Below are 21,627 nucleotides of genomic sequence, written 5' to 3'. Positions count from 1 at the left end.
AAAATCCTTTAAGGCTCTCAATCACTCTTTCAGCAGATCTTTGCTCCAGTAATTAAGTGTTGAATTGGAACTGTTCAGCTTCTGGTTTTATCATGGATATTACACTTGATTATGGTTGTGTGGCTGCATTTATCCAGCCAGCCCTGTTTGATACTGAACTTGGTGGACATTCCTGTGGCTGGATGGGGAAGAGCAATACTGAGATGGCAGAACAGTTCCTAAAAGAGTAATGCAACTTCTGTAGCCTCTTTGAACAGTTGGCTTGGGTGCATCTGCCAAAGCCTATAACTGCTAGTCTTCCACAAAGGTACATGCCTGATGTGATATTTTTAACTCTGGGCTTGTCAGCAGCTGAGTGGATTTCTTTGTGAAAGGGAATGATGTCAACATCTTCTTTTCCTGCATAAGTATACTAAGCTGGATTGTCAACAGTGTACACATTGTGCCACAAATTTGTACAGTGGGAACAATCTGAAGGAATTGCCCTGTAAGTTTTCAGGAAGAACCTCTGCAAGTTGTGAGCCATCTCGAGAATGAAATGCCATGTCAGACTGGGTGCTTTTTCTGTTCTTTTCTGCCCCTTTTAGATTGAGAATTTGAAGGAGGTCTTTGCCTTTTTCAATGTGCTTCCCCATTGTTTTGGGGTGCCTTATTCTATTTCTGTTACTAGTTGAGTGGATAACTTTTTTATTTTGCAGAAGAGGTACCATGTGTTTCTAGACTTAGAGCTAAGAGGAAGTGCCGTCATCGGAAGCAAAACCAAACTCATCCTCCACTGTCTCTCCCAATGCTTTCTATCCCGCAGGTTAGTTAGGTGATAGGAAAGGACAGTCTCTGGATCTTCTGTGTTGTGCTAACCTCAAAGGGTACTCCTTTGAGTTCCTAAATGGTATTTGACTCTGCTGTAGTTGTCTTGGTGCCCTGTTTACACTTATTTTGCCCCAAAGGTGGGGAAGAGAAGGCAGGAATGTCGACTATCTTCAACTTGCCAGAGGATGTTATTAGGTAACTTAAGAGGATTTCCAAGCCTTTCAAACAATGAGTAAACATGACAAATGTGATGGAAAGCTCCAGAGTCTTACATGGATGCTCTAAGTCTTTGTCAGAATTGGCGCATCAGGATAGTGTTGAATTTCTAGTTTTGAGCAATCTCCTTTGATGGGGAAGGTACCAACTGTTGTTGGAAGAGCAAGCAGGCTGTTGCAGCTCAGTAGAGGAGTAACTTGCCTCTGCTAATGAGAGTTGGTATTTTATGGTTTTTAGGTAAGCTACTAATGAAATTATAAGTTTTATAACAAAAACTAGTATGGTACTGCTGAGTAGAATTTGAGACTTGGATCCATGCAGTTTAATTCTTGTATTTAGATTATTACATATGTAACCTCTTTAAAAGCCCAAACAAGTCAAGTAACTCCACGATAAGCATGCCACATAGTCGCTCGACTGGACTGACTCTAGCTTTGGAAGCATTGGCTCTTTTTCACATATTTCTATCTAACCTTTCTTGACAGATAAAAAATTGAGGACAGTACATAGTGGTAATCTGTCTTGTCCACAGTGCAGTACTCATGTGGGAGTATAAGAGAAAGTGATAGGTTTTTGATTAACCTTCCCTCTTGAAGGGTGTTGGCTCTACTGGTTAAGTTAAAGCAATAGCACTGCTTTATTCCCTCCTGTCCAGTGTTATCCTCTTATTTCCTATGTTATCCAGGCTGAATTAGTGTTTCCCTATAGTTCAAAGATTGCACGTAAATGAAGCCACAGCTATAATTACTCAGAGGTAGGAGAAAAGAAGCCTGAGGTGTAAGGAGTTAACTATATGCTTCACCTGACCACAGTGCTGCATTATCTACTCTTTTCTTGGATGTGCTTTTGGGGAGTAACTATGAACGTGACTGGAGGCTGAGGGAGAATAGCTTTCCAGGCCTTAAATGCCTATAGAATGGTGGTAGATTTTGTTCTCTTTTATCTTTTCAACTAGCTTGTTTTGTGAATTTGAGTGACTTATCATCTCTAAAGCCTTTCACCTAGAGTGGGATAATGCCTGCCTTACAGGTATGTGTCAGAGCCGTTTTCCTAGTAAATATGCTGTAGTCCACAGATAAAAGAAGTCTTAGAAGTGCAAAACCTCTGAAGCTGCACAGCATGAGTATAATATATCCCCATTAAACAGCTGTTTGGCAATGTCTAGTGCAATTTCCAGTTAATAAGGGATGTTTTAAGCTGTTTTTTTATAAGTCTTCTTTATTTCATAAGAGGCAGCCAAGTATGTATCCTGTTGCATTTGATGGGATCCTTGTTGTTCCTGTTCCTAAGTAGGACCTCAAATTATTCTTGTTCAAGTGATGCACAGCACCTAAGAGAATTCCTGCCTGAAAGCTCAAACAAGAGCCAAAAATGTTTAGGATGTTTTTGTGTCTGTGTTGGCTTGGGACCTACAGAGGAGAAACTCTTCCAGTCTCATTCCTGCAGTCTGGTAAAACATGGAATAAGATACACTAGGGGGTCTGGTTTGTCCTCACTCAAATTTAGGAGTGGGAATGTTCTCAGTAGGAAAAACTTCTCCTCCACATAATCGCGAAAGCATCTCATGCTTTCTAGTAAATCTGAACTTGATAAAGATGCTGATGTAAGTAAGCATGGCCTTTTGTAATTTAGAGAGAAAATGAAGATTTTTGTGCAGACAGGCTAGAAATGTATGCCGCGTGTGAAGGCTGGTGTCTGAGAGAACTGGAGGATTAGTATCTACTGAAGCCACTGGCTATTGGGAAAGGGAGACAGGCCTGAGGGTTAGAAGAATGAGGAGGGGAGCATATCTTGTACATAAAGCTTTGATTGCCCACAGGCAGTCCTGCACTGGTGCCTTGAGACTGGTTTGTAGCCTCCGAAATAGCAATGCCTTGAGGTGGAAGCATAGATGTCTGTCCCTCCCTGTTTCTTCTGGAGGATCTTACTGGGAACACAGTTTCCATTGCAGGAGTATACAGCAATGCTCGTTCCCTCAGAGGTGCTGGTGGTCAAGGGACAGGCTAATATTGTAGAGCTTGCCCTTCCCCTCCATGCCACTGAGCCCCCGTGCAAGGAGTAGGCTCGCTGAGTGGCAGGAGGTGGCTTGGCCATCTTGTCTGGATGATACAGCTTGTGGGATACCAGCTGAAAAGTCCTGACAAGTTATTATGCCTGAGATGGCAGTGGTCTCTCACTGTTTTCTGTAATCCGCAGTTTTTTTGGGTTATCTATTTGTAGACACTAAGTGCCTGAAACGGAATTGATGTATTGATTTGCTGCAGAAGGACGTGCTTGCTTTGTAAGAATTGCTACAGGGAGGAAGAAGTTAAGAGCTAGAAGAGAGATACTATCTGTGAGCTGCCTTGGCACTACATGTGCTGTCCTCACTGCTTCTTAAACATCTCAGAAGGAAAAAGGCTTATTTTTGGCCTTGTTTTCTCTTTATTGTGAAATGCAGGAGGCTAAATCTTAAAAGATTGTGGACAAGGCCTTGGACTGAGGCTCAAGCAGATAGAGATCACTGCTGATAAACCATATTTGGGTTGGATAGAGATGAGTTGTAAAAAAACCCGTTGCAGTGGGCATTGTTTGGAAAACCTCATACAGTCTTCGTAAAGATTTTCATAGTTGAATTCTGTCGCTCTTTTACGGAGGTTCCATTTGATCCCTTTCTTTGCCATTTTGCCTGCTGTCCTCTAAATCTCTCAAAGTATCTTTCCTGATGTTCAGTTTGTTTTTACTGCAAGTTCTCTTTGCAGGTATGATACTTTTTCCTTAAATGCTGAGTTGAAGCTCCTTGCCGTTGTAGGCTTGGGTATTAAGTTGGTGCCACATACTACCACCATGTAAAACAGTTCTTGCAACAGTAAAAAGTTGCAGGATTTCTCTGGTGTTTCTGATTTGTTAACAGTTTCATTTCATTAAGAATAAATAACTTATCTTTCTCAGGCAACATTTCTCCACTCTTCTTGGGAAGGAGAACTTAAACTTAGCAAGCTGAAAAGGTCAGTGGACTTGAGAATCCCAATTCCATGTGGTTAGGACACAGATATTCTTCCAGCACCTGAACCCAGTGCAGGCAGTTTAGATGGTGGGAGGAATTTTAGTGAATGGTTCTGCTCATGATGACTGTAAAAAATAAGTTCTCCCATAAACAAGCTGTGGAAGAACCCTCAAGCTGATTCTTTTATTAAAAAGGCTAACAGCAACAAGAAGCTTAGGGAATTTTCCCATTCAACTGCCTACTGTCTTCTGACTACTAGTTTAATTATTTGATACCTGGCTCTACAAAAATGAAAGTAACTTCTGCATTTGGAGAAATATCCTTTGCATACATGGACATTGAATAAAGGTAACAGAAATACGTAGCTGAGTAGTCAGGACATCTGTGAAAAAAAGTTGTTGTAGGAGCTTATCAAGTGCTTATTAGGTACCTCAAAACCGACCTCAAATGATATTTCTGCAGTGGAAGTGTACCTGGTATATGTTTGTGGGAGACAGTTTGCTGTGGCTCTAGCATCCTGTATTCCAGTTAGTGGAACTAGACTGTGTGAATGCAAAAAGCAGTGTGTGTTCAGGATTATGGTGCTGCTGCTTTTGATAGGCTGGTACTGATCAAAGGGGTGGAAGAATATCTGAGTTTTGGTGCTCGTGCAGAGAAGAATGATTGGTGTAAGTCTGAAAGGGGTAAACTTTTTCAGAAAATGCTGTTATGCTGGGGAAATGATTGTAAGTACAAAATGGAGTGAGATGGTCAGGGACGAGGTGATAAGTCTTAAGTCAACAAGCTAGCTGGAGTGAACCTGCCAGGCAGGTCCCTAATTATAGATTGCTTGCATTAATCCATTATGGCACAAGTCCATTTGGACATTTGCTATGGATGTTCACTCCCTGTTTCGAGGAATCCTGGCTAAGTACTGAGAAGAAGATGAGCAGTTCCAGTATCTAGTTCTGAATCTATCATGTGGCACTGCTATGAGGAATAGTGCTACTCCAAACCAGTAAGAATCTCTTTCTGCCTGAACTATTTAATACTAGTAGGAAGAATTTTGTCTGAAAATAGTGTTTGGGTTGCCTCTGCTGCTAATGATGACTTATCCTTGGAAAAAAAAAAAAAAGATGAGGAAAGAATAGGATGGGGTTGTCTTTCATATGTACCTACTATGTGTCTAATAAGTTTGACCAATAATTTGGGTTAATTGCTACTCAAATTGTGCTAATTGTAAAATTTTGCAGAGGCCAGGTGATTTATGCATCCTTCTATAAGAGCAATCTTCTGGGTTTGAGCTAAAAAGGAGTCTTTTGGCTCTTTTTCCTTGCAGAGCGCTGTTTTGGTGAAAGTACACTATTTCTACTTATTTGAGTTGACATAAATGCTGGACAAGAGCTCTTTTCTGTATAGAATTATTAAAATAAGAGCTGCTGCCATTTCACAGAATTGCCAGGTCCTTGAACTTTCCTGGGAAAGCAACAGTAGCCATCTTCTAACAAAAATCCCATCTCTAAATGCACATTATACTGAGTTTCTGTGGGGATGCTGTTTTCATTCCTTTGTTTGATCTCTTCCCAGTTCAAGCTAAGCTTGCTTTTATTAGTACTTAGTCACCTGAAGCATTACACATCTTCAGAGCATGCCCATTCAGAGAACTGACTTGAAGAAAAATGTTTGGGGTGTTATCACAAGGTGACTTGTGTTCTGGGGGGACCCAGCACTCTGGCTTTGCTTTGTGCTCTTTAGAAAATTTGGTAACAGGCTTTTAGAGGATTCTTACTTACCTTCTGGCCCTTGTATAAAAGCTTCTTTCTGTGCTCAAGGATATATGCAGGTCCTGCTTCAAGCTTTCTCATGAAAGTTAACTCATAGAAATAGTTCATTTGTTGAGTGCAAACCTTGGGTTTATCTAATTTAGAAAACTTTAGGAGATTCCATTTAAAAAAAAATTCTCAAGTGAAGGTATCTCTCTGATGCAGTCATCACACTCTGTAATGGAATCTCCTCCTGGGTATGAGCATGGAGAATGGTGAAAAAAGCAAGGGATATAAATCAGTATTGTAGCCAAAAGCTGCTCTTAACCTCTTTGCATGCAAGCTTCAGACTTTCCTTCCTTACACCTTGCTACTAGGTATTCAAAAGCTTGCTCTGGTTTTACATTCTAAAGCGTTCCCTCCCTTTTACCTAGGGGTTAATGATGACTAAATTTTCTTGCAAACTTTTTTCTAAGAAGTTTGTGTTGGGCTCTGCTTACTAACAAGGGAATTCCAGTGAGGGAGGGAGAGGGAAGAAGGAAGCTCCTTGGCCGAGCCTTCACAGACAAACATGGAAATTGCAATAAATCCTAGTCCTGTGTGAGCCCTAATGTACTTGTGCTCTTAGCAGGCTCCGGTAACACAGGATGAAGCTAACTCAGGAGAGTGGAGTCTCTGCAGGACAGCTTAATACTGTTTTCTGATGGTTTGTATTTTCTGAAGGAAAATTCAAGTTTGCTTTTTTTTTCATGTTCTTTTCCATTCTGCTTTTATTTTGGGTAATGCTCATGCTTTCTTGACGCTGTCTTGATATCCAGGTGTAACTGTATCCAGGGATGCTTCTAAAAATCTTTGCAAGAAACTAAGCTACTGATTCACTGCCCTGTGGCCAACACCCTGTGTCATCCAGGGGCTTATTAGTAACAGGAAACTAGGCTACACTTACCTTTCTCTCTCACTGAAAACTTATAGGAATAAAATCTCAGATTTCAAGATGTAAATTTTGTCATCTGGCTTAATTGACCAAAAACACACCAACACTGAACTGACTTAACTTCTCTGTAGTCTAGAGTTAGTAGTCCTGGAAAACAAAGGAATGTGGTACTTGAGCTGTAACCAGTAACAGCGGGTTGGCGATCAAAATTGTATCCAGTGATAGAGATGAATTATTAAGTATAATTAGCGTTTTTGAGGGACTGGTTAATAACTTCCTCCTTCTACTTGAATTCTAAATGAGAAGCTGGCTAGTGAAATTGTTTGAGTTTGTAACTGTAACTGAGAGGGGAGAAAGGCCTAGGAAACTGCAGAAGTTGAGATGAACATGGAGGACCTAGAACAGTGGTGAGGGCTAGAAGTCAACTGGCAGCCTCACATGCAAATAAACCTGGGGAGAAGATGCTTGGTGCAGGAGCTGGTAACAATGTTTGTATATGTAAGATGTTAATGTAATTGCTAGGGAGAAAATGTTGTTCCAGAGTCAGGTACACAGAGTGGTCTTTCTGTGTGACAGCTGGCAGACTTCAGCTGGAAGGATCAGAGATGACTCTTCTTGATTTTAATAGTTTTCTCAAAGGTTTCTGTGTTTTCAGTTAGGCACTGGAGGAGAGCAGATGAAATGTGTAAGATCTGTCTGAATCTTAAAAGGACTGGAATTAAAAAGGAGCAAAGACAAAGCGTGAGCAAGTAAGAGAGAGAAAAGGAAAGTGTCTAGTTACAAGATTTGAGTGAAGAAATGTGAGGAGCAAAGAGTCATGGCAAAATCAGGATGGGCAAGGATAAGCAAATTGATTCAGTCTGGAATCTTTACTGGTGCCTACATCTTTAAGATCCAGGAAACCTTACAGCAAGGCCAGACACACAGCCATTTCTCATGCACCCATTAAACCAATTTTCATGAAACTCTTACTCACTGAGTTTAAGTTCTTAAACTCAGATATTTTTTTCTTGGGTCACAGTTGATCTAAACTGACCTAGTATCTGCCTGGAGTCCTATCAAACAACATGAAATAATTTTATCTTCACCCTTCCTTTCCTATTTTTACAGCAGTATCTCCTTAAATTTCTTAAAGTTGATTACCCCACCAATTACCTCTTGCCTCCTGGTATAGACCAAAAAGCTTGTAAAAAGTGGAATGATACCTGATTCAGCATGTCAAGATTTTTTTCAGGTGAAACTAGGATTTATCAATGTTTGCTAAGACAGCTAGTGTCTGGGATAGCTCTTCAGCTTAAAGAGGTTCCCAGACTCAGGGGAGAGGAGAAGAGAGGCTCTCTGCACCAGAACAGGCTCCTGCTCAGCCAGAACAGGCTGCTGAGAACAGTCTTGCTAATATTTATAGAGTTCTGAGCTGTTTTTTGGGCAGTGCATGCCAATCACCACAATCTATTCATTGTTGCCAGCTATCTACGTATTTTAAAATAAACCTCAACTGGGGCATGCAGCACTTTATAGCTATGGTAACTAGAGCTCTCCTGAGGCTTACATTTGAGCAGAGTGAGGGCATGTAACTTGTTGTTGTCATCGTCTTATTTGGATGAGGAAAAATATATGGTGTAGTTCTTGCATGGGTGGCTGCAGGTGAATGGGGAGAAGTGATTACTAATACTTCATCTCCCTTGTTCCCTGCTGATGCTTGCCTGCTATCCCCTCAAGCAGTATAGTATTGCATGAGCAGTAAGCAGCCTACCCTTCAGGTGTGCTATTCAGTGATAAAGCAAGTCCTGCTTCTCCTGATCCTTTCTGCTGGTGTCGCTTCTTCCTGGGATCATCTCCTTATTGGCTACAGTCCAGGCTGCTGTGAAGGTGGGCATTATCCTCCAGTGAGAAGAGGAACCTCAATTATTTGAGTCAGAAAAGCAAATTTCTTCAGATGAAATTAGCCCGGTAGCCTCTTAAGCTATAGAATGCATGAAGAAAGGAAGAAAACTGCTTAACGCATAACAGAAGCTCAATGTACTACTTACTCTTCATAGTCTGAAGCAGTCACAAAGCTGTGTGTGGACACTGATATCACAGCCTGCTGCAAATCTGTCAGCTAAGAATGTCAGTTTGTCCACTGTGAGAAGTCAGACCAGTAAGCCTGAGTATGTGTTTGTACTGAGGCCAGATCTTAGACCAGACAGAAAGAGATCCAGAAAATCTGAGGAATCCAGATAAAACCGCAGATGTTTTCCCACAGTTTTTTCAATAACATGCCCTGAAAAGGAAGATGAGAGACTGCAATAATCTTGCCAATTATCTGTGTCAAAGATTTATTGTGCAAAGGTCTCATATTTGCTTATATTAAGACTGATATCCTGCTCCCTTCAGGGAGGAGACAGCAAAAATAGACTGATATGTATATTAGAAATTTTTTTAGCTTCCACTAGAGAGATGCACAAATTGCAGCACCAAAGTTGGCTGAGCATTTCCAGAACCCCAGTGAAGTGCAGCTGGAGGGAAGTTAACCTGGTGAGTGCTATGTGAATTTGGACTAGAGATGGCTACTTGGATAGAATGCTGTCAGTCCTAGACTGAACAACTCATGTATAAAAATACCAAAATGATACCTAAGATAACCAAAAATATCCAAGCCCACTGGCTTGGATAGCTTTTAACTTCAAGGGGCTTGGTGACAATGAAAGTTAACTTCACTTGTGTTGAAAGTGAAATACTGTAGAACTGGAAATACTCAAAACTTACTTCCCCAGAAAACAAGGAAAGCATGCCTGCTTTTAGCAATAAGGAAGTAGTATGGGTATTCTGCAGCTCCTCACCAAAAGTGTGAAAAATAGTTCAGTGTAGCTAGAATTGCCCTTTCTCCAGCTTGAAAGTAAATGCACTAAAATAAATGGTTCTATAGTACAAAATGTAGCCAAAAAGCTGTCAACCTGAGAGTGAGCAGCCTGTATTAATATCAGTCACTAACAACTTTCTGCCTGGGTGTGGAGGCTAAATGTATATATAACACTGTGGAGAGGAAGAGAAGTGCTTTGGTGGAAAAGGGATTTTGTATCTTGCTGGGGAAACTCATATCAACAGTCTGAGGCAGCATCAAGATTGTAAATATTTCTTCTTTTGAAGATGCCACTGTCCTTGCTTCCCATTCTACATAATAAAACTGCAGACTTCATAGCAGCAACCTGACAGCTTAGAGCTGTTTCCCCTTGCTACAGCAGAGATGCTGAAAGGCTGAAGTGTGTCCAGAGAAGGGCAGTGAAGCTGGGGAAGAATCTCAAGCACAAGTCTGAGGGGCAGCTGAGTGAACTGGGTTTTTAAGTCTGGAGGAAAGGAGGCTCGGGGTGACCTTACTGCTCTCTACAACTCCCTCAAAGGAGGTTGTAGCCAGGTGGTGGTTGGTCACTTCTTTCAGGTAACAAGTGACAGCACAAAAGGAAATGGCCTAAAGTTGCACCGGGGAGGCTTAGATTGGATCTTAGGAAAAAAAAATTCACTGAAATTGTTGCCAAGTATTGGAACAGGCTGCCCAGGAAAGTGATTGAGTCACCACTCCTGGAGGCGTTTAAAAGATGTGTAGATATGGTGTTTAGGGACATGGTTTAGTGAAGAAGTTGGCATTGCTGGGTTGATGGTTGGACCTGATTATACAGGTCTTTTCCAAACTAAATGATTCTGTTCTATGAATCCTTGTAGAACTCAGCAGGAGAGGAACTTTGGTTTGTTGTGCTGGGAACATCATACAAACCACATCTGTCACTTCAGTATGGAAAATATGCCTGACCTGTGTAAACAGATTTTCATGCAAAAGCAGGTTTTCATGCTAGTATGTAGTAATACTGCTGGTTAGTTCAGCAGTAGTGATAAAATGCACATCCTACTCCCAAGCTATTGGAAGGCATATGAACTGTACTTGCACAGTCTGGAAAACCTTGTCCACTAACAATTCCTAGTTTGAAGTGACATTGCCTAGTTTGGCTCTTCAGTGAATGGCAGAGCTGTAGAGATGCTTGGCGTGATTTTCTTTCCTCTCAAAGTTCAGCAGTCAGCACCTAGGCTGCTGCTACAATTTTTAAGAAAGGCACAAGTAATTACAGTAAACAAACCCTGTCTACAGAAATTGGGAAGTGTATTTACTCTTCTGAATGTTGTCTGTCACTGACAGAAGATGATGGCATTAGAGCTAACTGCGGTGCCGCTAACAATGGTCCTTCCTTCTAGCCTCACAGAAGCATTTCATCTTAGAAGTTTCTCTGTAGTAGTTTCAACTCCTGAAGCAAACAGTTCTTGCATCTTGTCTGTTATTCTGTTATGGAAAGCTTTTTATCATATATTTGGACTGCCATATTAACTGACTATTTTTTGGAGGCAAGGGTGGAGAGCAGAGAATTAGTTTCATACCAGCAGAATGGAAGTTTCTGTCCTGAAGCTTTTGTGCACAGCAGCTTCTTCAATTTATGATCCAGAAAGATTTTGGTAGTGGGGAAAACATCTCTGCTACTGCCTGTGCTGTCCCAAAAGGCAATAACTGCCTGACAGTCTGAGAAAGCATTGTCCAGCACTTTCTTCACAGGGTCAAACTCTGAATGGTTATACCTACAAAACTGAGGGAAGCATTTAGTTTAAATGTAAATAGAAAGATGAGAATTACTGTTAAACTGTAAAATACAATGCAAACAGAACTACAGAATGAAGTAATGAAACAATGAATCTTTTCCTTAGGGAGTTGGGAGGAAAAGGGTTTTTTTTCCCCTGACTTTTGACAGTAGTTTCATTTCTGTTTTGTACTTCCTTTCCTGATTCTTTCCCTCTTGGTCTAAATTCCTGGCTGGCACACCTTTTTCTTGGTTAGCAGGGTTGGGTTATTTCACTCTGAATTTAAAACTTGCTGTGCATTTAATGTGTCCGTCTGGGTCACTGTGGAATACACCAAGGTAGGCTATTCAGATGACTCTCTGCTGGCCTGCTGAAGCAAGAGGTAAGATTTCTAAATGGTGTTTTTAAAAGTTACCATCTGACTTATATAAAGCTGAGTCTCTGAAACTACATGTCTGTAGATCAGATGCATATGATCTTAATGTCAAATAGCTGCCTGTGGTGGTAGGTGGATACCGCTGCTGTGGTGATTTGTAGGGGGAGTGGATAGTACCTCCTGGCAATTAACTGAGTAGTTAATTTATTTATTAACTGAACAGTTCCCTTCTGGTAAGGAGAATGTGTCTTTATTGTTGCCTCTTAATCTATAGACTAGAAGTCCAGGGACAACACATCCTCTAAGATGTTAGGAAAATCCTTTCTTTTTAACAGAACTGGAATAGTGTTAGTAATAAATGTAAGAGAGCTGCTGCTGCTTTCACAAGCTACTCTGTATTTAATAAGAGTACATGATATTTTGCATGAACAAGGTGAAATTCTAGTATTTTCTTTAGTTTTGCTATTACCCTGTATAGCTGATTAGGCCAAAACCCAACTCTGACCAAGTCTCTGGAGATGGCAAGGTAGGCCTGTAGAAGGAGATATATCAGTTCTGTCCCCAGACAGTGCTTCAGAAGCTTTGGCACTGGAGTGCTGATGATAGTACATGTAAAGCTGCATGAGATGGGGAGAAGCTCCTGATGCAATCATCTTCAGTTAAGCATTATCTTTGGATCATAAAGGAGTAAGAATATAGTTAAGGAAAGTGAACACTTGAGTGTTCTCAGTACCTTCTTTTTTAATATCCCTTCTGTGCAATGGAATTTCAGACTTGGCATTCATTTAGTATGCGTCTCCTGATGGGCAGCCAGCCCTTGATAGGTTTTGAACTAATGAGATCAGCTATTTCTAATATCTACTTCTTGGTTCTGCTGTTGGCAGCAGTTACGCCAAACATAATGAAGGCTGGATGCCAGCTTCAATTTGAATGCCTCTTTCAGCATTTTTGAGGAATTGGTTTAGGGACCAAAGTTTGTAGAGCTATTGAGTTATAATGGGTGGCATTCTCCATCCTGGAAGATCTACCAGGACAAATAATTTGTGTTGGAAGAAGTGCCTTTGTATAATTTTATTTCCATTGGAGCTCAACCCTGAAGATGTGGCTGCCAAATTGTGTTTGTAAACTATGTTCAATTATCATGTCTCCTTAGGAGATTATCTTTTAGCAGAATAGAGCAGTTCCAGAGGTGGTGATCTTCATACACCTGCTTTGTCTATGGTTACAGTGTCTAATACATATGTCTGTGACTGACGGGTGACAATTGTTGTGGTGTAGACTAGAAAGTGGGAAAAGGGTATCTGGCTTGAGGTAAACTCAGTTGTATCTGTCTTGCTGTGAGTACTTACATAATGTGCCTTGTGTGCATGCCAAAGGGAATGGTACTTGTGTAGGAGACAGTGTTTGGGAGGTTACAAAGCCATCTTTGTTAAGGCTTGATGTCTGCTTTTTGCAGTGGGCAGTCTCTGGCATGGCTAGGAACTTTCGTCTTATTGAGAAGAAGGGGTTATGGGAGGAGAATATGTCATTTTAATCTTGCTAGTTGAGGGTATTTAGAAAGCTTGTCGACTAACTTGGAGACTCCAATTAGAGTAGGTGCCCACTCTTCAGCTTTAACACTGTGCAAGTAAAGGGCAAAGTACTTTGAGTTGTTGAGAGAGAGAGACAGCATGAGAAGGTGCTTAAGAGAAGGGGATCTGGATGTATTGATGTCAGGTGATAAAGACAAATTTTAGGGGCTTTGGATTTAACATAAAGCCCTTTATATACCTATCAGGCTATTAATGGAAAATCAGCAGAGAATTTGTACTTTGTCAAACAGCTTATTCATTTAAGAATGCTTCAGCAAAACTTAGTTGTCATCAGACATGCTTGCAGCTTGTGTGTAACCCCACAGAACATACCAAAGACTCATGTGAGAAGCTTCTATCAAGACTATTTCAGTACTCCAAGCTCTTGCAAGTGGGGAAGAATGATTCCTAGGCTGACTGCATAGCCAGTCGTGCTGAAAGTAGTACAAGAGGGAAAATAGGCTGTGTAAGTAAGTATTCTTTCACAGCCACTTTCTGTAAGTGGCTAGACTTCCCATGCCAGTGCACAGAACTCTACAAATCCTGGAACTGACTTTTAGTGATTTGTACAGTGGAGGGTAAGAAAGTATGTACTTCAGTCTCCATGATTCGAGAGAACTGGGGCCAATAGGGAAGAGTCTGTCCAATGGTTTGAGCTATTCAGTATTCTAATGTTTGGGTGAGTGTGGGGATCACTCTTCATGGAAATCTTCCTTGAGATACTGTCCTTTGTTGAAGTATGAACCTGGTATTACTTCAACCCTTCTGCTTTTCTGAGAGCTTCTTTTGGGAAAAAACGTATCCCATTACAATGGAATAGCTGACTTCTCACCTAGTGACTGAACAAAGTTGTAATCCTGCTACATTTGCTAGTGGAAATCAACAGCTTCAACTAGCACTATGACAGACTAAAGTAGGGGATATAGTTTCTGAGACATTAACTTGGCATAAGGTATACAGTAGGATGTTTTGAGTTTGTTTTCTAGGTTATGCTGAATAAGCACAGGACTCCTTAAACTCGAAAGACTGGATCATATTACTAAACAATACAATTCAGTGAAGATGAGACTCCATATTTTATATTAATGGAAGTTTTGCTGTTATTGTCTTGGGACAAGAAATTCATTGCCTGACTGTTCAAACTTTTGGATTTTCTGTCTGGCTCAGCATGTATAGTTGCAAAGGTAAAAAGAAGAAAAGGTCCAAGTTAAACATACCTTTTCTTGTCAATGTGTTTTGACAAATTAAATTTAATCTTAAATTTGTTCTAGGCTTACATGTTACTTTGGCTGCATGAATACTCTGAGTAGGAAAGTGAGTTATTACAGAAACTGGAGTAATTACTTGAAATAAATTGAATCAGTCTCTACCTGAATACTCCTAGGCTTACTAGAAAGATTTAGAAGTTGTGTGTTAGAAATGTGAGACCTTAAGATGAGGTTTCTGTTTTGTGTTTAAGTTTTGGTTTCTTCCTCTGTTCAGATGATTGGTGTACTGAACTTATGAGATGCTTAAATTTGTGACTTGCAAAACTGAAGCTGGATTTTACGAAGGTGATACTGGCATGTGGATATAAAAAACATATGGGAGAAGGAACTCTTTTAAAATATGAAATTAATTTCTTGTCCCTGTCTCTGGCATTCTCTTTCCCACAAGTAAATGTAGTTAAGCACTTTCATAAACTTGCATGTCAAAGTAAAATGATAAAATTTTAGAAGTTCACTCCTTGACTGCAATGACTTTATTTTTTTCTATGAACAATAAAATCATGACAAGAAAAAACATGACAAGAGAGAGCTGCTCTGAGATGAAGTGCAGTTCTAAGGGTTTCTCCCAAATCTTTGGTGGGCACTTCAAATACTCCATTAGGCAGCGTCTCTGGATCTAGTACCTCATCTTCTAAAAACAGAATGTGGCTGCTGCATCATGTTTGGGGATCAGTTTGCAAAGAAAATGAACATACTGTTTCCTAGCTAAAAGTCATCTAACAGATGAAGCATAATACTTGAGTGCTATCCTTCATTGTAGTAGCTTACACAAAGCAAGGATTGAGGGAGGATAGTATGAGGGAAGGAAAAATCACTGTAGAAAAAATGAGGTTTCTAACCTGTAAGAGCAAAAAACTGTCTTGAATGAAACTCATGCAAATAAATCTAGAGTTTGCTGGCTTTGCAGTGTGATCCCATACATTTGCTCAGCCTTTACCATCCTCAAGCACAGGCTCTGTGCTTTGAACCCATTCTTATTTGCACAGCTGGAGGCTTGGGGTTGTAACATAAGTGGTGCTTTAACTTAGGCTACACTCTTCACTTTGTAGGAGGGGTGACTCAAGGAATAAAAATATTGCGATATCTTTCTTGTAAGTACCTTCTGCCTGGAGGAAGTGCCCTTCTGAAATTTGTTGGGAAAACCTTAAGTCTTGGTGTAAAACTGTAGGATACTAAAAAACCCCACCCAAGGACTGGAACTTCTAAAGATGCAGGACTGAGAGCCTTTGTCTTAAAAAGGTTACCCAGGTGCCAGTGAAGTACCAACTTGTGAGCATTTCCAAAAAGGGTATATTAAAATAAATCCATCACTTCCTTCCACTGCTGCAAAACACATGACAAACTTCCCAGGAAGCTCCCTTCAAAAGCCTTTCTTCACTTGCTGGATTCTGAGGCTGCATGGGCACTTTCAGGACAGAGGCTGGACAGCCTGGTCAGCTATTGGGAGTTTTGGTGGCTCTGGATGGTTGATATCTTTCTGCATGTGTGAGACTGCAAACCCTGAGAGAGTTTCTAAGACCTTCAAGTTTTCTTCTTTGTATTCCTAGAAACGAGGCATTTTGGGTCTCTGGCTCAGAAGAGGATCTCTGACCCCTGTGAAACCTGCTAGGCATAGGGTTCCATGGCAGGAAGCTTGGCTGAAGTCCATAACCAGAGGTTGAAATTGAAATGCTTGTGCCCTGTAGGCAACCTGCCACGGGACTGAGAGTCTAGCCATGATTAAAACTGGAACTTGGCTCCAGTTGTGCCTCCAGAACGGCTGGTTGCACCAGTTTGGAGCCTGAAACCAAGGCATAAAAATGTGAAATGATTCTTTCCAACAGCAACAAAAATGTCGAGAAGTTTACAGTCTCCCCTAATGTGTAAAATGGTATGGTTTTCCTGGGGAATTCTCTCTGGGAAGGACTTGCTCATTTGTACTTAAGTCAGGCCAGTCTGAGTACGTTGACTAATGAATGGGTGATCTGTGCCATGTGAATATACCCAGATGAAATCACACTTTCCCAAGACGTGTTCTGAAGGTCTTCAAACGTGAAATCTGCCAAAACAGGAGTAAAATATTTTAAGTGCTGTTTTGTCCATCTCAGTTTTGTTAGGCGGCAGCACTCTGCAGTACTAATCTGGAGTGAAGCTGCTAAATAGCAGAGGTGCCTCTGTTTTGATCTGTAGTGAACTCTAGATTTGTTTCTCAGTAGATTTCCACTTTCTCACGTTCATGTCATTTGTGTCCCTTGCTCCCTCTTTTCCCTGAAGCCTTGCAGAGGCGTGTTGCTGTGGTACTACAATGCTGTGGCCATTTCTTGTCACCTCCATCACAAAAGGCTGTGCTGTTCTGTTTGTGCTTATAATGTACCCAGATGGTGAATAGAATGAGTGACCACCAAGCTCATTTTCACTTGTGGGGTCAGACCTTTTTCTGCTAAATAACACAAGTGTTCCCAGCTGCTGTGCAGCTGCAGGGAGTCTGCTTTCCTTCACAGGCATTAAAAACCCTTTAATCAGTGTTTGTTGTTTGTCAGCAGTGGTGTTGAGGTGTGGAGAAAAAGAACAGATATGCTTTGTTGGCAAAGTTAACTTCATTCTGACCTCTTATCTTTCCTTTTTCTTTTCAAGTCCAAAGAAGCAGAAAGCAGTTTGGGAAGTGGTTTCTGCAAGCACCTGTGTAAATGTATTTGCTAAAGGAGGAGGTTTGTGTACTTACACAGATAGAACATTTGACATAAAAAGATGCTCTGAGTGCTGCATTGAGCTGGAAACTCTCTAGAGCAGGGAATCAAACTGGCCGAAATAGGCACTGTGGGGACTCCCTTAGTGTAAATAAATGTTACCTAAATACAAATACTGTTGCTTAATACTAGTGTTACTTAGTATTGAGTCTGTATTTAACCAATCCCATTTGCAATCTGGTCAATTTTAACTTTTTCCTGTACAATAGATTATTCCTTCTCGTTTTGGAAGGGGGTTTGTTTGGGTTTTTTGTTTTTCTTTTTTAGCTGGGGTTTTGTTTGTGGTGGCTTGTTTGTTTTCCTTTTAGTTCTACTTTTAATAGCTTTCTTCTTGTGAAGGAAAAGAGAGGAGATAAAGAACTGATAAACCATCTTAAATCCCATTTGCTCTGGATGTAGTCTGTTCTGAAACAAATGGGAAACAGAAGTCAAAAAGAAGCTTTGAGAAATTTCAGAACTAAGATAATTATTTTCCTCTTCTTTCTGGAAACCTGGTGGTGCTGCACATGTTTGCAGGTTTGCTTTTCTCTTGAGTCCAGGTTTGCCCACATTATGTGTCTTTGTGTAGAGCACCAAACACTGCTCTGTGAGTAGTGATGCTGTTGTTTGCGAAGTCTGTTGGTGTCTGCATCCTGGAGCTGTTGGGGCATCAGGCTTTGATTTGAGCCTTGAAGGTCATCATAGGACATTTGTCATTAAAGGCAGAATATTTACCTTTTTGCTCTTCCGCTGGAAAGATCAGAGAATCACGTTCCTGTCTTGGCTGTGTCTGGGGAGTGTGGGTACCAGGCATTAGGGCTCACTGCTCACAGCCCTCAGCCCAGCTTTGCAGTATCTCCAGCAGTGACCAAGCGTCTCTTCTGGAGCAGGGCTGTGCCCTTGGGAAAGCAGTGTCTGCTTGCTCAAAGTAGGAATTACAAAATAAAAATAAAACTGGCTACATATGGATCGTGGTCCTAGCTGTTAAAATTACAGAACCAAGGGCATGATGACCATGGCAGACATGTTTTAGCATTCATCCATTCTTTTTCTTCATGCAGCTGGGGTTGCTTAAAGAGGAGATCATGCTGTTAGACTGGCAAAATGCTGAAGACTTTTTGTGCTGGGTGGGAGGGGATGTGCACTCAAAACATTTAGTATATTAAATGGCTGTGGGTGGTCTGTATTGACCATCACTTCTGCAGCATGAATGCTTACCTGCTAGAAAGGGGACAAAGAACGACGACTTTATACCTGCATGCTGTCAGGGCTGCTGAGCAAAGGTGTGGGCTGTGAGCTGCAGTGGAGCAGGCACCTGACTCTTAAGGGGAGTTTTTGAAGCCCTTCAGATCTCCTGGAGGTATTGCTGGCCTTTCTGGCAGCACAGTTTGCTTGCGTGAGAAGAGCTATGATCAGACAGGTGTGATCCTGGATCCTTCTTGAATTTAATGCAGACTTACCCAGTTACAATCTACCTGAACAAAACAAGCACCATCTTGTGCAACTACGTAAACCATAAACTTTTTTGGCAAGGCGGGTATAGCATCTTCAGTGTCTGGAAAGCACCGAACATGCTGTGTGGGCGCTCTACTGTAATCCAAATTACAAATGCTAAAAAGGCTTTTGATTTTTTTTTCCCCTAATAACGTGGTTCTTGGCTTAATTTGGGTAGGCAAGAACTTCACAGACTGCATTGGGGTGCTCTGCATGTTTCCTCAGGCCCTCGTAATTAATCAATGTCGAATTGTTTCTCTGTCTGCAAGGAGGCACCTGAGGAAAGTTCTTCCACAGCCTTAGGTTTAACTTGTTTGTCAGCCTTGAGAGCAACTTTTTATTCTCTAGAATGAAGAAGGGGTGTTCTTGATGTGTAAACCACCTCTATACTAAGTATTTTGGTATAGGCTGCAGAAGGCCTGCACAGTTGTTGTGATACAAGATGACTTTTAATAAGTTGATAATATGGTTTGATGCTGAGAGCCAGTATTCTAGTTTTTTTGTTGAACCTCTGGATAACTCATACGTATGGAACTCAGCTCCTGACAAGGAATTTGGAAAAATTTTCATGCCAGTAGCTCAAGTCTCCAGTTGTGATAAATAGGAGATCTGTGTGTTGCTTCTAAACCAGATTGGCTCCTGTGTTGAACTGAATACTTAATTGCTGCCTGTGCACCATACTGTTCTATCAGGCAGCTCTGCTTTGAACGTCTGTTTATACTTACAGAAACCTGAAAAGCCTTGTGAGTCTTTCAGTGTCTGACATCACATGCTGGGAGGAGGCTTCAGTATCTGCAGTCTGTTGCTTTTTGTTGTATGTTTACAGTCACTACCTATCTTTGCAGTTTGAGGGTGACAGAAAGACATTATTGTAGCCAGAGCAACTCCAAGTTAAGTTGTGATAGTCCAACCACTGGAAAAAAAAAAAAAAAATCTGGTCCAGCCTTACAGTGTTTTTATAGTCTAGTCCAAGTCTCTATAAACAATTTAAAATTGCCTTCAAGTTTACATTTTCCAATTTCCCATTTGGAGCAGGTGTTGCCAGGTTATAGAATGTGTTGTAGAAAAGGACCAAAAACATTTCAAAAACATTGTACTGTAACAAATATGTCAAGTCTGTGACAGATGAGATTTTAAAAAAAGGTTGCCCCACCAAAAGTAAAAGGAATGCAAACCTTGCTTGCTTTTCCCAGCTGTCATGTGGAAATAAGGGGTTTAGTAATGCATTAGTCTTCAAAAGATCCAGCAGTACAGTAGGAGAATATGAAACTTCTCAATTGTTTTTCATTTATCTGGGGAGAAAAGATTTTTTGTAACGAAAAAACCCACCAACAACAAAATTTCAGAGACGCATGTCCTCGAAGTGGTTGAAAACCAACCCAAACTAGGCTTCAGGCAATGTTTTTTCAACAGCTTTAACCTCAAAGCATAGAGTAGACAGCTTTGTAGGAAACTGTAACACCAAGGTGATTATGGCAGTGACTCACACTTCCCTGTAAGGCATCCAGCTATCAACACACTTGGAGAGCTGTGGCTTTGTGCATACAGGCAGGGTGTCAGTCAGTGCCCATTTGCCAGCCAGCTCTGAACTGCTGAGCTCAGAACTGCTTTAACACCGAGCTGGGATATCAGTGTGTTAGAGAGCAGCTCTGGTGCCCCCAGGCTTGCAAGAAGCTGTAGAAATGGGAGGTAGGGACTGGGAAGTGCAATGCAGGTTTGACTTGCCTTTTCTTTGCTTAATCCTCATGGAACTTGTTTGAAAAGTCCTCTGAAATCTTCCTGTGAGCAGGTGATTGGGTTTGGGTAATAATTAAAAGTCTGACAAACCACTAAGTGGGGTAGTATGGGAAGAGAAAAAGGCTGCTACTATTGTGACTTGCCAAAAAATTTCTGCAAGTGGTTATGGAAAGATGACCGTCAGTTTGGATCCTCAGGTAAACAATATGAACTTGGGAAAGAGACCTGGGTGTCCCTGTAGGCAGCTCGGAGTAGAGTTGAGGGTACGGCAATAAACTACTTCCAGATGTTGGGATTTCCAGGGAACAGACAGAAGATGGGGACTAATGCATGTCGTGGGTTACCCCATCACCAAAAATAAGGCAGAATGCCAAGGAAAACAGTAGTGATCATGAAATGGAGAGAAGTGGTCTGGGTGAGAACCTGGAAGACTGGGATTATTCGAACTAGAGAAGACTGAGAGGAATGCCACATTTGTACAAAATGGTTTGTGTCATAGTGGAATGCTTAGGAAGAAGAGGTATGCAGAAAGATGATATAAATTCAAACTTCTGAAATGAAATAGGTTTTCATATAGTGTGCAATTAGATTGTGGGATGCACGGAGTACAATTGCCAGCTGTGCTGGGTGCCATCAGGATGGAACAAGAGGTGACTTTGGGAGTGTGCAGATAAGCTATTGCAGATGGTATTTATAGATGATATAAACAGTGCTTTCAAAAACATCACTGGTGATATAAAACTGGTGATGTGTATGGTTCAATTACCAAGGCCAATCTTGATAGTTTATTTGTATTCCTTCGTCTTTGGTGATAATTTTTTTTTTGTTTCTGACTAAAATTGTCTAGTACCAGATACTGTTTGTGGCACAGCACTGGGCAAGCTAGGCTGTTGTGACTCAGTATTGCCCTTCCTGTATGGGTTGTGTTTGGCTTTGTACATCTTACTTTTTTAGAGGTGAGGCAGAGTGAGTAATGTTTCCATTTTATTAAAGAGAATGGAATGGCAGAGACCGTTAATTTTTTTAAAAGATGTACGTGTTTCATTTAAAGTTCCCTTCAGGCAAAGTCACTTTGTTAGGCAGCTTAAAATGCATTCTAGACATATTGTTATTGTCATAAAGAAAAATATACACCATGCTCAGTTTTGGGGAACCAAACAAAATCACTGTTTTTTTTTTTTTTTCCTCC

The 21,627-nt window shown here is 41.0% G+C and overlaps 1 protein-coding gene across 6 annotated transcripts in view; it reads left to right on the top strand.

The window, feature by feature from the left end:
- Positions 1–21,627, top strand: part of SMOC1 (SPARC related modular calcium binding 1) — a 155,995-nt gene that overhangs the window by 45,014 nt on the left and 89,354 nt on the right. The gene's annotated exons all lie outside the window — the stretch shown is intronic.

This window comes from Hirundo rustica, chromosome 6 (genome assembly GCF_015227805.2).
Source record: "Hirundo rustica isolate bHirRus1 chromosome 6, bHirRus1.pri.v3, whole genome shotgun sequence".
Classification (NCBI taxonomy): Eukaryota; Metazoa; Chordata; class Aves; order Passeriformes; family Hirundinidae; genus Hirundo; species Hirundo rustica.
The sequence above is the reverse complement of the archived record's forward strand: the minus strand, read 5'-3'. Positions and strand labels throughout refer to the sequence as shown.